Source organism: Canis lupus, chromosome 1 (assembly GCF_011100685.1).
Source record: "Canis lupus familiaris isolate Mischka breed German Shepherd chromosome 1, alternate assembly UU_Cfam_GSD_1.0, whole genome shotgun sequence".
Classification (NCBI taxonomy): Eukaryota; Metazoa; Chordata; class Mammalia; order Carnivora; family Canidae; genus Canis; species Canis lupus.
The window spans coordinates 30,594,964-30,612,156 of record NC_049222.1 but is presented as its reverse complement, the minus strand read 5'-3'; the positions used below and the strand labels follow the sequence as shown (position 1 = coordinate 30,612,156).

At 40.1% G+C, this 17,193-nt stretch overlaps 1 long non-coding RNA gene across 1 annotated transcript; it reads right to left on the bottom strand.

Annotated features, from left to right (window-relative positions):
* Positions 1 to 8,128: 8,128 nt before the first annotated feature.
* On the bottom strand, positions 8,129 to 14,686 carry LOC111090653. Its single transcript, XR_005353059.1, has 3 exons — positions 14,454 to 14,686; positions 9,275 to 9,342; positions 8,129 to 8,272 (listed from the first exon to the last, which is right to left on the bottom strand). It is a non-coding gene; the product is annotated as an uncharacterized LOC111090653 (long non-coding RNA).
* Between the last annotated feature and the right edge of the window lie 2,507 nt (positions 14,687 to 17,193).

Sequence of the window (17,193 nt, the reverse complement as noted above, 5' to 3'; positions counted from 1 at the left end):
AAATGGTAGACACTTGGGTTGTTTCTACCCTTTGCCTATTATGAACAATGCTGCTATAAACATTCATGTACAAATTTTTGTCTTCTTAATTATTTTGGAATATATATATCTAGGTGTGAAATTGTTGGGGCATATGGTGATTCAATAATTGAGATGCAAGACTCTATAATTGAGAATTTGCATTTTTAACAAGTTCCCAGGTGATGTTGAGGTTGATGGTCCAGGAACCACATTCCGAAAACCACAGCTTTACCTGTACTGGACTTCTAAGTCTTCCCTCAAATACCTTATATCTTTGACATCTGTGCCTTGTTGGTCACTGGATCTCAAGTGCTTTCCTTCTCATCTTTACCTTGTGAAATCCTACTCACCCTTTAGGGCCCATTCCCAGGCTGCCTTCATCATAAAGTCTGTGCAATATTTTCTGTGTGTGTGTTTTTCTTGTTCCTCTGTGTACAAGCTCCTTTTGGGCACTGAGTGTGATTGAATCATCTTTGTATGAAAGCCCTGAAGCCTGGCACAATGCCATACATTGCTTGCACTCATTAGCATGTATTCATTTGAACAGAATTCGAGGTCTTCTGATGTAGTAGTTCAGAGTCATGACCTTAATTAGGTGGCTTTATATTTCTCCTTCCTCCAGCATCTGATAAATCCTAGCAACTCAGTACTCTTGAAGTCCTTTCACAAGTTGGTCTCATGATCAGGAACCAGAAGACCAAAGTATAAAGATCCTTTTAAGTTATACCATTTAAAGATTATTTTTACAATTGCTTCTCAGACATTAATATAATTATAATTTTAGAAGCCATGGTCTCTATGGAATATGTTGGGAAATGACTGGGTTAGTAAAATTTGTTTATAGAGAGATTGTATCAAATGTAGAGTAGCACATCTATTTGTACAACTTTTCATGCAACTTCCATAGGTATTCAGTGGAAAATTGCAATGTAGCATTTTCCATTTTCCTAGCAATGCTGAGAATAGTTAAAATACTGACCAAGCCCTCTATTAGCAAACTTATATTTACGGGTTAGTCATACTTCAGAAGACTGAGATGGCGGCTAAATAAGACAGTTTATAATAAGGACCTGCCCCACCTTCAAGATCCAATATATGATCTGCTATTGCTGGTAGTACACATTTCCTCAAGTTTTCCTGCTAGTGCTTCTACTAGTTTGTTTGTAATATACTGAGAAAGTGAAACCATCAGCTAGAATTCTAGCTTATCCTGTCCCACATCTACAAATGTGTCTGCACCTGCTCTCAATCCTTTCATTCTCCTCCATAAGGTGAGCTTCTCCCTCCTGTGCCCCAGAGCCCCACCCCTTCTACTTTCTTAGGCACTTGGCTCCAATAATCATCCAGTTCTGACTCTGCTGGCAGGGGAGCCAAGGTAGGCTTCAGGCACTGCCTTCTCTTCACCCACGTGGAAAGTAAAAAGAATCTCACCAAAGTTTGAATTCTTTTGAAGCATCTCATCTAAAAATTTCTGTAGTATAAGGGATGGTGATATTGTATCTCACTGATGCAGAGGGGAATCTTAAAAACTAGGAAAGATTTAACAATATATTTTATTCCCTTTTATAAGTTGGTCCTTTGAAAATGTTTGTCATGTGTGAATATGGGCCAACAGATGTGGGGAACCCCAAAGGACGTCTGACGTGAAAGGCCCGCAACTTGATCTTGGCCACATCCACTCCCCTCTTCCAAACCACACTTTTGAGCACAGCTTTTAGTTTATTCTTATATAATTTCCACTTTATTCTCTTCTAAAGGCCTGGATAAATGTCATGCATGTCCCTACAGTTGGGTGTGGAATGGCTGGGAAGACCTAAGAGATAGGACATATGCAAGAGTGGTTGGTTCTCTTCTAGTCTCACAGAAAGAGCAGAGGCAGAAGAGATTGGATCCAGGAGCTCATGCAAGGGTCACAATGGACTTGGGAGAAATGAAGAAGAGCCAAGAAGAGAGAGGGAACAGTTCTGTGTGGACACTCAGTTGGAATCTGAGAGTTAAATTTTCCCCCGTACGGGTTCTAATAATTCCTGACTACACCCTTGGGTAGAATCTGTCTCTCCCCTACTTGTTAGGGTCTAGCTTACTGAATGAATGAACTCATACTTAGTGCTTGATCCTCAGCTCATTGCCATCTTAGTGATTCTCTTACTAAGCCCTTTCATCTAGGGCACCAGTAACTTCCATACTACAAATATAATGAGCAGGTTTCTGTTTATATCTTTCTCCCCATCTCTGAGACATTTGCACTGCTGATAATGTCCTCCTGTTTGAAGTAATCTGCTCTTTGGCATCCACAATAGATCACTCTCCTGTTCTCCTATTACTTGGGTCACTCCTACTTTGTCTTCTTCCTAGAAACCTCTTTCTCTGGCCTTCCCTTGACTATTGCTCAGAATTCTGTTCTCAGCCTTCCTCTCATTATAAAAGCCATAGCTACAAATATTATTGATAGTATTTGTCCTAAATCGATTCTAATGTAGCCTAATCTTGAATTATGATCTCTTTCCACAGCTGCATATTGGATACCCAGACCTGAAAGTCTTTATTTAATTATTTTCATTTTTAATTTTTTCAGACCTGGATATCTTTAAACTCAACGTTCTTTATTCTAGAATTCTTCATTTTGGTGAATGGCACTGTGACCCTCTCAATGACCCAGGCAGAAGCTTGAAACATAATTTAAAACTTCTCCCCTGCCTACTCCTTATATTTCCTCTTACCTACATCCCATATTCAGTCATATCTAGTACATCCTTCTACATACCTCTCGTATTTATGTTCTATCACCACCGTGAGGGCTAACACTGAATAATCATTAAGGGCAAGTATTGTATATCTTATCTTCTTGTCCCTAGAGCATAGAATACTGGCACTATTTTAATATGTTACTTAGACTATTGAAAGAATTAAGAAGTAAGTAATTCAATAAATAAGTAAATGGATCAACACAATATAAGTTTAGTCCTTCTGATTTCAAGAAACAGAAACCTTTACAATGTAAGTCAAAGTACAAAGGAAGGTGGGGCAGCAGGTTTATTATTATAAGGAAACCCATGGAACATAGGTAGATGAACCAAAATTAGAAAAACAAGAAACAGTAAATCAGCCAGTCTGTTAATGCAACAATGTTTACGAACTTTACAAGCTTCAACAGCTGGGATTTCTGAATCTTCACTCTGATTCCTGTTAGGTGAGTTGATTATTATCGGGGGGCTTGCTCTGTTCACCTCTCACTACAACTCACTTTTTAACCTCTACTCTGCACACTTCTTTCTTACCTCATTGAATCTGCCCACTCAGAGTGTCTGCTTTCTCAGGACTTATCATGACCATAGTTTTACCGCTTGGGCTTCAGCTACACATCCCTTCAACTTTAGTTCCTGCTGCTAACTGCCTGGCTCTCTCTGTGTTTCTCAATTGGAGTCCCTGAGAGCAGAAACGTGATAGTCCTACTCAGTTTTAAAATGTCAGCCCACTGATTAACTGCTCTGAGCAGAGGCCCAACGCAGTCCAAATCAGCCCAATTGTTACCATTCACTGGAAACAAAGAGTCCCATGATATAAACCATTCTCTCCAGGGTTGCAGGTTGTGCCAGCAGTGCTAAGAGCAGAAACTGTGACTAGTGTGAACACAAACATGTGATCATGTTGTTTCTGAGGATAGGCAAAACAGGAATTCTTACTTCTAAAGAGGGTGAGAATGTGTAGGAAAAGCTAGAGCTATAGAAGCCTGAACAGTCAAAATTCACTTGGGAGCCTTGAAAGTACAAAACACAGGATGGGATTCCAGAAAATCAAGAAATCTTGGGTGACCCCAATAGGTTATTGAGGGAAGAGAGCAAGGCTCAGAGCATTTCCTGGAATACTGTTTTCCAACTCTTGATCACCCGACAAAAGACTCAGAAACCGAATGAACAATAAATACTAACTCATTGACTTCTCTGCTTCTAGCCTGGCCCTCTCCAGTTGCCATTCCTATATTTTAGGTAAACTTTTCCCCCACTGATAAGAAAATTTCTTATTAGAAAATTAGAAAAAGAAAAAATTTGACAAGAAAATAAACATCAGTTTATCTCTACTATCTAGTAAGAATTGTAATTATTATTTCATAATTTTTTCTAGTATTTCCTCCATTTTTCCTAAAAAATTGATTTTTGTGAGATATAATTTTATTCTGTGCATTTTTCTTTAGTTATTATATCTCTAGTATAATAATACATTGCCTAAAAATACAGTTGCAAAAATATTCCACCATAGGTCAGTATTATAATTTATCATGTCTTATTGGTGCCAGTTATGTTTTTTTCTGATTTTTCCCTACTATAAATTAAGGAATTGAATAAAGAACATTCCTAGAAGTAACATCCTGTATTAAAGATAAATATTATCTTTTTAAAACACAAATTTAACCATATACCTTCTCAGCCTAAAATTCTTCAAAAGTTAACTTATATCTTTAGGATAAATTTCTCATTCCTTTAGTTACCGCAATGGATGCTGCTGGTTCCTCCAGCCGGAGCTCCTTCAAACCCTCACAAGGACCCCCATGTTCCTGTCACCTTCTCTACTTGTGTGTGCCCAAACCAGCCATACTCTTGTGCCTGGAGGTATCAGCTTACATTGGTCTTCCGCTTAGGGCCCCTCTCTTCCCCCTGCCTCCCCCATCACTGATTTGCCTTATCCTCTATGATTTGGCTCAACTGTTAATCATCCTACAAAGCATGCCCCATCTTCCAGTTTGGTGTGTACCTGTACTGGTTTGCAGTTTGGATTGCATTCTGCTGCTAATCAGGGAAAATCTCGCTTAGAAGCCTGTATACAAACAGCAGAAGCTTCTGGCATTTGTTTAATGCCAGAAAGATACCAGAGTGAGTGCACCTGGGATTCTCTTGTTGTTTAATTCATGGTTACAAAAGGGTTGTGGCAGCACCAGCAGCTGTCTTGGGCTCCAGATAGAAATACGATAGGTTGTAGGCAAAGATGCTGTACCTGCTTCGGATACGCCTTTTTTAAAAAACAAAAAACAAATGACAACAACAACAACAATAAACAGAAAAAGCAAAGCCTTTTGAGGAACTTTCAGCTGATTTTGCCTTGTATCTCTCTCCCTGGGCAGAGCCATTACATTGGGGGAAAAGAGCATTTAGTCCCTCATCACTCTGCTGGATGCAACAAGGGGTTTGGGAACATGCTGGTTAGCAGATAAATGGCGTCTGTACTGATGGCCTTCTTTGTGCTCTCTCTCACACCCTCCTGGTGCTGCTGGCTCACTCCTGTCCCTTGCCCTTCAGATGATAAGCCTCTTGCAGTCAGGAAGAGTGTTTCCAACCTTGTTTTCCACCATCTGCCTTGAACACATTACTTAACTCATGGTTTTGAACAAATCAACTGCTTTTAGAGACCATCAACACCATATTCCCACTGAGCAGCCAAAGGCAGGAGAGGAGAAATAGCTTCCCCAAAGCACAATATTAAAAAATGGCAACAAACTTTAAAGGGAACGATGTACTGACTGGACAGTTGTAGAGCAGATGATAAGAAGGTGCCAGCAGAAGCAGCCTGAGAGAAAGCCACATGAACTGGGTCGGTGGTTCGCAAACATGGCTGCACGTTGGAATCACCTGGGGCTGTTTTTTTTTTTTTTTCAGATTATTTATTTATTTATTCATGAGAGACAGAGAGAGAGAATGGCAGAGACACAGGCAGAGGGAGAACAGGCTCCATGCAGGGAGCCCGATGTGGGACTTGATCCCGGGACTCCAGGATCATGACCTGGGGCTGGTTTTCAGTGACCCTCTGCTTGGGCCTCCCCCCTCACCGTTTAAAACAGAATCCCTGGTGAGGCCTAGCTGTGTGCTGGAGCTGGCTCATCCTTGCTGTAAGGCTCTGCCTAAGGTCCTGTTCATCATGTTGATGGCTTAAAATTGGCCACCATCTGGTATTTCTACCATAGAAATTGGCAGACACTCCAAATCACAAATGAGTCCTCCCCGCCTGCCCCTAAGAGCAGTTCACCTGCGTCCTGCTGTTGGTAGCTAAAAATCCCCAGATGTTTCCAGTTTAAGCAGCCAAGTTTAAGAACTACTGGTCCAAAGTAAGCTCCCTTTTGGTTTCCAGTTTTCTGCCACATACTATATTGGGTTCCTTCTTTTGCCTGAATCCTGCCTGTGGGCAAGCATCCTTGTGTGGGATAACTCGGTTTGCCTGTACAGAACCCAAGTACAGAAGAGACAGGAAAATCATGCTTTCATTTATCATTGTTACTGAGTTTCTTGGCATACTATTCAATTTTGAAGAACCTAGCCACATCTCTTTCAGTGTACCTTTAGGGCTGGATCTATGGCAGCATGCTAATTCATTGAAGGAGGTGGGGGACCTCTGAATAATGTTGTACAGTTAGGAACCTTAATTACCTCCTTCTAAGATTGTAGTTCCTCATTTGAAGGCATACTTGTCTGTAGTGTAATTTGCCAGATCTCACTTCCCTGGCTGAATCTGATTTAAATAAATGGGCCCCACCTCATCCTAGGGTAGTCTTACTATAGCATCCATATCAGACTTTCCCCCCACCTCATGGTAGCTACATGTTTATATACATATATACATGTTATATATATATATTCTTCAATTTATAGATAGAACACTAGTCAGAGGAAGGATCTGTAGCTTTCCTATTGTCAGAGAGTAAGTAAGTGGATTCAAATCCAGCCAGTGCATCTCCATAAACTGTGTTTCTGGTAGCTTTAACTCCAGTGGAACTACCACCATCAAGTGACGTTCAAGTCTGGTTGCAGAAACTTGGATGCAACAGATTTGCAATTCCCCGTGGGCACCTGGAAATTCCAGGGATACAGAGGACCTGTGAAAAGCCAGGGAGGCACTCTCTTCATAAAGTGGTGCTGGGGCTCTAGCAAACCCTCAAAGCCATTGGGCAGTGTTGGTCTCTGCCCAAATAGGCGGAAGGAAGCTAGAGGACTGTTCCCAACCAGATTTGAGGTGAGGGTCCTACCAGAATTGATTTTTGGGACGGGGCTGGGGCAGCCTGACAGTCTCAGTGAAATGTACATAGCTTGGGGCCCTCTGGGGGAGGTGGGCTGCCACGGGAAAGCATATCAATGCTCTAACTTGGTTTCTGTCAAAACTTAGCTGCTCAAACACCATGCTGACCAACCTAACAGGAAATTCCTCTTAAAATATTTTTCTTGTCTTGGGTGCTAGGGTGGCTCAGTTGGTTGAGCACCTGATTCGCTTTTGGCTTAGGTCATGATCTCATGAGTCGTGAGATGGAGCCCCCCGCTGGGCTCCACACTCAGTGGGGAGTCTGCTTGAGAGTCTCTCCCTCTGCCCACCCCTCCCACTCATATGTGTGCATGCAAGCACTTGCATTCTCTCTCAAATAAATCTTTAAAGAATATTTTTCTTATCTTGAAACTTGATTGTGATTAGAGGGAATGGAAAAATACAACTAAAGTATTAATTTTAAGTAGACACTTCTAAAGAATGTTTTTGTGACAAAAGATGAAATAAATCTAGACACTGACTACCTTGTAGAAGATCTCTAATATGAGATCTTCACTCTTAAACGAGTGGTTTCTAGTACCTTGTAGATGTTAGCATTTGTACACAGGGGACCAAAAACCAGCCGAATAACTCAGTCTAGAGCAAGATTGGCCCTTTGGAAAACATGACCTTTTTATTCTGGATACCTGCCATCACAATAGGTATTTATTATTAATTTATTATTAATATTAATTAATTAATTATTGTATTTCCTTATTGTTTCTAGGATTTTGTTCCTATTTCCTTTTCACTGAGCTTTCTGCTCCAAATAACAGAATGAAAATGCCATTGGAGCTATTATCTTTTGGTGTATTTCAGCTTACCCTTTTATTTTTTTTATTTTTTATTTTTTTTAAAATTTTTATTTATTTATGATAGTCACAGAGAGAGAAAGAGAGAGAGGCAGAGACATAGGCAGAGGGAGAAGCAGGCTCCATGCACCGGAAGCCCGATGTGGGATTCGATCCCGGGTCTCCAGGATCGCACCCTGGGCCAAAGGCAGGCGCCAAACCGCTGCGCCACCCAGGGATCCCAGCTTACCCTTTTATAGTGTAACAGTTCTCACTGCATTTCTCCAAGAGAATATCTTATATTGGTTGAAATTCATGAGCTGATTTTCTCTGTAGTCAGCTGTGTAGGGGAGGAAAACATCTTTTCCCTCTACTCATGTTAGGTGCTCCAGGAGTCCTAACTAACAAGAGATAGATTGACAAGAGAAAAACAAATACACTTTTATTAGCATGTGCAATGTGTATCCACATAGGAGCACTCAGAGATGAGTAACTCAAAGGGATGGTTAGAACTTGGGGCTTATTTGGCATCTAAACCAAAGAACAATAAATATACAGAGAAGTGTCAGGACAAAGGGAAGGGACTTTGAGTTTCTAGAGTAGCAAATTTTGGGAAGGTAAATATACAGGTGAACTAATGGAAGATAAGTTTAGTTAGTAAAGTTTGTATGTAGATCCTCTAGTGCCTATCTCTGGATTGATAAGGGTCTATAGTTGTCTTTGGTGATTAGCTTATGTCCTTCCTGGTAGAGTGGGGAGGGGACACCTCTACAAATATATGTCCTGCTTTTAGGCAAATGGGGGAGGGCAGAGAGCTTCTCCTGTATCTGCTTCTCAATTGCCTTTAGTTCAAAATAATCAATATAATCATATTCTGCTACCCTTTAGCTGGATAAACTATTCATTTCTTCTTGTTCTAATCTGCTAGCTAGGATAGATTGCTGAAACAATTGTGAAAATGAAGACACTATAAATAAAATGAATATGACCATTTTCTTGTTTTTCTGGGGCTTTACTTGGCAGTAGCATTTCCTGGCAGTAATGTGGGTCCTGACCCAACCTAGAAACTTTGTTTCTAACTTTCCTCCTTTCTAACCTCTGAACCTTAAACATCCCTGTAAGACATAAACTATGCTTGGGCTAAGTTTCTTTTTACATGAGTTTTTCACCAACAATATCCTTTTTGTCAATCCCTGTCCCTTTCCAGCTTGCTGTCAGAAGTAGGTGTCGAAATCTGTTTACTCCCTGTCTTTCTGAGGATTTTCAAGTTAACCATTTATCCTGGACATGTCTGTGTTGTTCAAGGGCACAGTGGGAAGAAGCTGTCTGGACAAAATTGTGAATCTGGGAAGTTTTGATTTTTTACTTTTTCTGACTTTACCTTCTTCTCTTTAATGACTTACTTTTCAAACACCTTTATATTTGCTTGCAAAAATCTTCTAACCTCCCATTTAAGTTTATTCACATCATCCTGTGAGTGAAAACATTGAGAGGGGAATAATCGAATGAGAAGAGGAAATCTAAAGATCAGATTTGTATAAAAGGAATATTAATTATATCAATTATGTGGCCTGCCTAGCAGTGATGCCTAATTATCCTGTGATACATTATTGACAGTAGATTGTGAAATAATAGCTAGTTTTGGTGTAGGTTTGACTCGATTAGAATAGTGGGCTGCAAGTACATGTTACACCTTCAGAGCTTATTGCTCGACAAACAAACCTACACCGTAAGCCCAAGTAGGAACATTTTCGCTGTTCCATCAGATTGGAGGAGATTTTCCCCAGTGGAAGAATAGGGGAATCCCATAAAAGGTCACAGATTTCCTGCCATAAACTTTTGCTCCTCAAAATGTGGTCTGTGGAGCAGCAGCGACAGTATGAACTGGGAATACAGATGCTCAGGCCCTACCCCTCACCACCTGAATCAAAATCTGCATTTTAACAAGATTCCTTAGGTGATTCAGTTCACCATAAAATTTTAGAAGCACCCCTGTAAACCATTCCTTCCTTTGCCAGGGGGAGTTGACAAAAGAATGGAGAACATGAAAAAAAATAGGTCACTGCTCTAGCTACTACTTACACATTAGAAGTTGAGCCTGTGGCTTATTTAAAATGCAGACTCCCAGCCCCATCCCAGAGCTTCCCGCTCTTAGGTGTAAGGTGGGGCCAGTCCTCTGCATCTTTAACAAGTATCCTCAAAATGTCTGAGAAGACTTCAAGTCTGAGACCTACTGGCTGGGCCTCTTTACTGACACCAGAGGAAAGGGACAGGCTGAGGGAGCTGGCAGTGTGAGGGTGGGATTATTCTCAAGAAACAACCCAAGAGGCCTGTAAGGAAGAAGACTGCGGTGCAAATGGAGAGGGAGAAAAGTTGGCTAGAGAATATATATATATATGATTTTATTTATTTAAGAGAGAGTGTATCCAAGCAGAGGGGAGGAGTACACAGAGAAGCAGACTCCCTGCTAAGCAGAGAGCCTAGTGCAGGACTCAATCCCAGGACTCTGGGATCATGATCTGATCCACAGGCAGATGCTTAACTGACTGAGCCACCCAGGCATCTTGGCTGGAGAATATATTCTATAGATCCTCTTATATGGTTCTATCTGAATTTGACTCCATTCCTCAGTAATTTGCTGAAATTCACCAAAGTAAGAGTACTGTTGCTATATTTAAAGGCAAGATGGCTTAATACCCTCTTCATTTTTCTCACTTATGGTACATTGCCCTCCAGGAGCAATCAAGGCTCTCCCAGTGGCCCCACTGAAATTGCTGAAACAATTGTGGGATGTTTGCTGAAACAATTGTTGGGATGTCAAGTATAATGCATTCTGTTATTGTATGTCTAACCACCCCAAATTTCAGGACTAATCTACTCATTCATTTTTGAATCGGGGTGACCATGAGGCACAGGTGGTCACCAGTGCTTCCTAAAGTCCCATCCTAGAGGATATTTAATATTTGAAGGCAGCTCAATCCATATTTGCTGAATACAGTATAAATCTGAAGTTGCTATACAAAGTAAAGCTCAGCTAATGTGAGCCCAGAGACTGATTCATAGTTTTTAAAATGATTAACCCCACGCCCTCCCCTGCCCTAGCTAGCCAGCAACAAATCATCCTTTAGGGCTTTAATGAGTTAAGAGAACACGCTTAACATAAAGGAATATGTCATGGATTCTTCTAGATGTACTTGGTCAGACATAATATGTTTAAGTCGTGTTTCCTATATGGTGTCATTTGTATGTTTGCATATTTGTGAAACTCTGAAATTTTTATACACAGGAAAAAAGTATTAAAAAGTACTCCTGAATTCTTCCAAAGTCTCATTGATTATATGACGTTTGGAGAAGATAAGACCTATGAGAAAGTATGAGGGTAGAGCATGTGTAATTTGGGGGTAAAATGATCTATAGAGAAAGCCACGTTAGGTAATATAAGACAAAATTTTAGAAATATAAATCAATCAGTATATATAACAATCTATAAGGGCAGATGCTTGGCAACTTGTTCCTGGACTTATAACTAATTCAAACTAACATTGTAAGACTTTCTCTAGTTGTTTATCATTCATTCATTCATTAATCTACTAAATATTGAAGATTGGCTCTTCACTGAGCCCTCATGAGTATACTGTGTGAAATGTATGCAGTCTCTGGATTTGCTCTGCTGGTTGGAAAGTGGACTTCAAGAAGTGCTGAAAAAACATCATTGCTACAAAATAGCACGTTAAAACAAAATACCATGACTATGACCATGTCAAGGACATTTTTCATGACAAATTCTACATACCTATATCAAATTCACTAAGTAACCTTTCCTCTGTATTTCACTTTGTTACAGTCTCGATAATCACAAAAACCCCTGGCTTTTCAGGTTTTTTTTTTGTTTTGTTTTTGTTTTTTGTTTTTGTTTTTGTTTTTGTTTTTGGTTTTTCAGTTTTTAAAAAAATTCTTTAAAAAATCTGTTTCTTATTTTAGGGAAAGAGAGGGAGAGAGAGAGAGAGAAAGAAAGAGAGAAAGTGAGCATGAGCAGGAGGGAAAGAGGGAGAAGGAGAGAGAGAGAGGGAGAGAGAAGCAGTCTCCCCACTGAGCCTGAAGCCTGAGGTGGGGCCTGATCCAAAGACCCTGAGGTCATGACCCTGAGATCAAGACCTGAGCTGAAATCAAGAGTGGGACACTTATACGTGTGACTGAGCCAACCAGGCGCCTGTCTGGCTTTTCAGTTTCAAACCGTGCTACTTCTTTTCTTTGCATCATTTAAAAGTTAATCAAGGGTTTCTTGGTCTCTAGCTCTATTTAGCTAGACGCTGGGGAAATATACAAAGAAACAGAGCTTGCCCTCAAGAAGCCTGAATTTTGGCTTGCATTGCAAGCAGGTTAGTGTGAATAGCTGATACCTACAGGAAGTTGTCAGGAAAACCTCACCATTCACAATTCCTTCCTCTTAAAATTTGGCAAAGGAGCCAGATTATTGATAATATAAGATGCAATTTTTTAAAATCATGAAAATAATGCAGAGATAAACAAACCAAAATTTATGTCTCCGTGTAGGTAACTACCTATTTCATGTCAAAAAAAAAAACCCCAAAAAACAAAAAACAAAAAAACCCCACCATTTTTATTCAACTTGGTTTGACGTGTCGGTAGAAATCTGCTGTACTCTGCCGCCACCTGCAGGCGATCTGGCACCAGGGAGAAGGCCCAAACGGGTAACTGCAAAGGGAGCGATTGCTTTACTTTTGTTTATCAAATCACTCTTTTCCTTTTTTTTTTTTTTTTAAGATTTTATTTATTTATGAGAGACACGGAAAGAGAAGCAGAGACACAGGCAGAGGGAGGAGAAGCAGGCTCCATGCATGGAGCTCGATGTGGGACTCGATCCCAGGACCCTGGAATCACTACCTGAGCCAAAGGCAGACACTCAACCACTGAGCCATCCAGGGGTCCCAGATATGCTTAAATACAGTTTCACATACAATATGCTTTATATATTTGCACAACTTGAAAAACCCTGAAATTTTTATGACATACTCTGAAATATAATGTTATATGTCAATTATATCTCAGTAATAGAATAAAATAGAGCAAAACTTGTGAAAGAAATAATAAATGAAAGAATAAATTGCCACGTTTTGGTGTTCCGTGAGGTAAGTATATCTCATTAAATTGCTGTTTTCTTACTACCTTCTTGGAAGCCCTTCCATTCACAAGGACTTGGCACCCTTTTCTCTGAGTGCAGTTATTGATCTTGGTCAATGTTCACAGGTGGACGAAGAAGAACTAGGATGGGGGTATAATTTGTCTCTAAGAAAAAGTGTACAGTCCTTTGTTAACAACTGAATATTTACATCTGGTTGAAGGTTGTTCTTGCCTTCAGAGGAATCTTCCTTTGATGACCTGATACATAATGCTCATACTCATTTTCAACAAAGTGATTTTATTTTCTGGAATAAACACCGGCCTCTAATTCATCTGACTTGAAATTTCTAGATCCCAGGCCACTAGAGATGCACTGTGTTTTAAATCAAGAAAATTCCTGAGCTTCCTTTCTCATGAGGAAGTGGAGCTCCCCAATGACACAATGTTATCAGCTTCAACTTTATTGTGCGTTGTAGGCATTAAACTTGGTTTTCCAATATGACGGGAAAAACAGTATTCTTGTTTATCAAATATTCTGCTTACTAGAAATTTATCATTTCAAACACATACAATATACCAATTTCTTAAGAAGCATGGCACAGCAGTCATAACTGGTAGTATATTATGTGCAACAGAATCTTGTTTTTACTTTGTTTTTTTTTTTTTTGTTTTTACTTTGTAAAGAAATAATATGGGATCTTTATTTTTTGAAGCATAACTGACATACAGTATCAAACTAGTTTCAAGTGTATAGCATAGTGGCTCGATATTTTTATACATTATGAAATAATCCCCACTATAACTTTAGTTATCCTCTGTCAGCCTACAATAAAACCTTTTCTGGATGGCTAGAATATAGTTCAGCATCACTTACTACCTTGGTAATTAAACATTAAAATGCTAGAAGACATACATAAGCCTCAACTGGGAATTATGAACTGAGATTTGGCATTTGGAATCAGCTATTGTAGGAAAGGAAGAATATAAATAAGGATATTTAAAAGAGTCAGCTATAATTACTGCGACAGGGCTAAGCTGAAGAAATATTTAAAATGAGGAAGATATTTCTCACTCCTCCCTACTGTAACTATGTATATGTTAGTTTGAGGATGGATCTAAATTTGATGATAAATGCCCAGCCCTGGGAAGAGAGAGGGCAAAATGTTCTTTTTTTTTTTCCTTAAAAAGAAGGGCGAGGCACCTGGGTGGCTCAGTGGTTGAGCGTCTGCCTTGGGCTCAGGTAGTGATTCCAGGATCTGGTGATCGAGTCCTACATTGGGCTTCCTGCGAGGAGCCTGCTTCTCCTTCTTCCTATGTCTCTGCATCGCTCCCTGTGTCTCTTATAAATAAATAAATCTTAAAAAATAAAGAATAAAAAGAAGGGCATATCACACAATTCATCAATCACATTCTTGGTACCCACAGGAGTTGAAAACTTACGTTCAAACAAAAACCTGCACGTTGACATTTATAGTAGCTTTGTTCATAACTGCTCAGCCTCAAAAGCAACCCAGATGTCTTTCAATAAGTGAATGGATAAATGAACTGTAGTGCATTCAGAAGATGGACAGCTCTTCAGGGCTAAAGAGACATGAGCTATTGAGCCAGGAAAAGATATGGAGGAAACTTAAATGCATATTACTAGGAGGAAGGAGCCAATCTGAACAGGCTACATACTGTTTCATTCCAATTATGACATTCTAGAACATGCTAAACTATGGAGACAGTAAAGTGATGAGTGGTTACCAGGAGGAGTAGGGAGAGGGATGAAGAGGCAAAGCACAGGGGCTTTTTAGGGCAGTGAAAACACTTGGCATGATACCCTAATGATGGATACATGTGATTATACAGTTGTCAAAACCCATGGAATGTACACCACCAAGAGTGAACCCAAAGGTAGACTATAGACTTGCAGTGATTATGATATGTCAGTGTAGGTTCAGCAGTTGTGACAAATGTACCATTCTGGTGAGGGATGGTGACCGTGGAGGAGGCTGTGCACCTGTGAAAGGGAGGGATATAAGAGGAACTCTTTGCACTTTCTGCTCAGTTTTGCTGTGAACCTAAAATTGCTCTAAAATCATAAAGTCTTAATGAAAATGTAATTTAATTTAGGGGCACCAGGGTGGCTCAGTCAGTTAAGCGTCCAACTCTTAGCTTCAGCTCAGGTCATGACCTCAGGGTCCGGGGATCAAGCTCCCTCCATGCTTAGAGGGAGTCTGCTTGAGATTCTCTCCCTCTGCCCCTCCCCCTACTCTCTCTCTCTCTATGTGCAGGCATATATGTGCTCTCTTACTATCTCTCTCAAACAAATAAAATAAATCTTTAAAATGTTTAATTTAATTTAAAGAATCACCATGAAGTAGGTATCATCATTCCTATTTTACAAATGTGTAAACTGATTCACAGCTATAAATATGCTAATAACTTATGCAGGTGCGTAGCTAGTTAGCTACAGAACTGGGATTTAAACACAGACACTCAAGCTCTAGAGTCTCAACCCTTATGCTGTACTCTTCTCTGCCGATATGGTTGAGTGTCAATTATCCCCATTTTAAAGATGGGGAACCTGTGCTCAGAATAGTTCAATAACCTGCCCAAGGCTGCCCAGCGAGTGACTGATGAAACCTACATTCAGACCCAAGTTAATCTCATTCTAAAGTCTGTACTTTTCTTAGCAAAAAACTTGGCCAGTAAAACTCTAAAACTTCGGACCTGACATTTCAGTCCAGAGCACCAGGGGACATTTCCTCCTCTCGTTGAATGCAGTATGACTCTTTCACAGAACTGAGCCCATCGCAATAACATGATGACCTGGTTATGTGTCTATTTTAACACCTCATTTCTAATTCAGTCCTGATTGCTCTGTGCCTCGAGTGGTGCCTGATACTCTGAAGGTGATTAATAAGTGCTCACTGAACCAGACACAACTGCTGAACTAGAAATTGATTTCTTTTTATTACTTATGATACATAGTTCCTTCAGTTCTATCTCTGCACTTCCCCACCCCCCAAACCTATCCTCAAAGTCATGTTCATGCTACAGTTATGACTATTGTATTACTGAAACAAAAATTGAGGAACTTCATCTGACAAGTATAGGGACAAAGGGAGCGCACGTTTGAAATTTGTGCTTGTCGTATGAATTCTTGACCTTAACTAATATGTAAGATGGATTTTCCAGGGAAGACTACCTGAACTGAAAAAAACAATCAGCACTCTAGATTCCTGGCATTAGCACCTGCTACTTACACAAAGCTCTATCTCTTTAGACTTGCAACTTATTATTGCAATAATTTTAGGATCCTTTAACACTCTTAGTTACCAACTCAGTTTTGAAAGATATTTAAGGTTCTACACACAATCATTCTCAAGGGATGTCTATTTTTCTCCAGCTTTTTTTCACTGATTTATTTCTTGTCCTGTTTGGATACCAAATGCTTGGAAATCAATTTGTGCTTATGAAACAGAATTAAATTGTGTAATTTGTTAGTGTTTGAGTATTCATTCATTTATCCATTTATATTATAAAAAACCTCCTGAATATCTATCACAGATGCCGAATTGTTCTAGGTACTGGGCATTAAGCAATGGACAAAGCAGGCGGAGTCTCTCCCCTTCTGGAACTGACATTCTAGTGAGGAAGAGTGACAATCAGCTAACAATCAATATATAGTATGTCAGGTGGAGACAAGAGCTGTGGAGAAAAATAAAACAGGGTGAAATGAATCAGAAGTGCCAGGGTCGAACACAGACCTTAAGAAATGAGGGCACAGCACATGTATACTGAGGAAGGAGGAGTGAAGAACTGGAATGAAAACAGGCAGGAGCATGTCTGGTGTGTTTGAGGAATGGCATGGGCTCCTGCAGTGTGAGCAGGCCGCGGATGAGGTCAGAGTAAGTGGGGTCCAGGCCGTGCCGGAGCCTGTAGCCGCCCGTAGCCTTTGGCTTTACTCAAAATAAGATGGGAAGCCAGTGCAAGGCTTTGAGCACAGATGCGACGCATTTGGATTTAAGTATTTAAAGGATAATTGGTCGCTATGTTGAGGATAAAAGGAGGTGGGGGAAGGCAAGAATCGGGACCTTCCAGGACCAGTACAAAGTTACAAAGTTGTCTTTGATTCATTACACAAGACACTATGTTCTAAACTCAAACCTCAGCAGCATCTTACTTCTCAAGG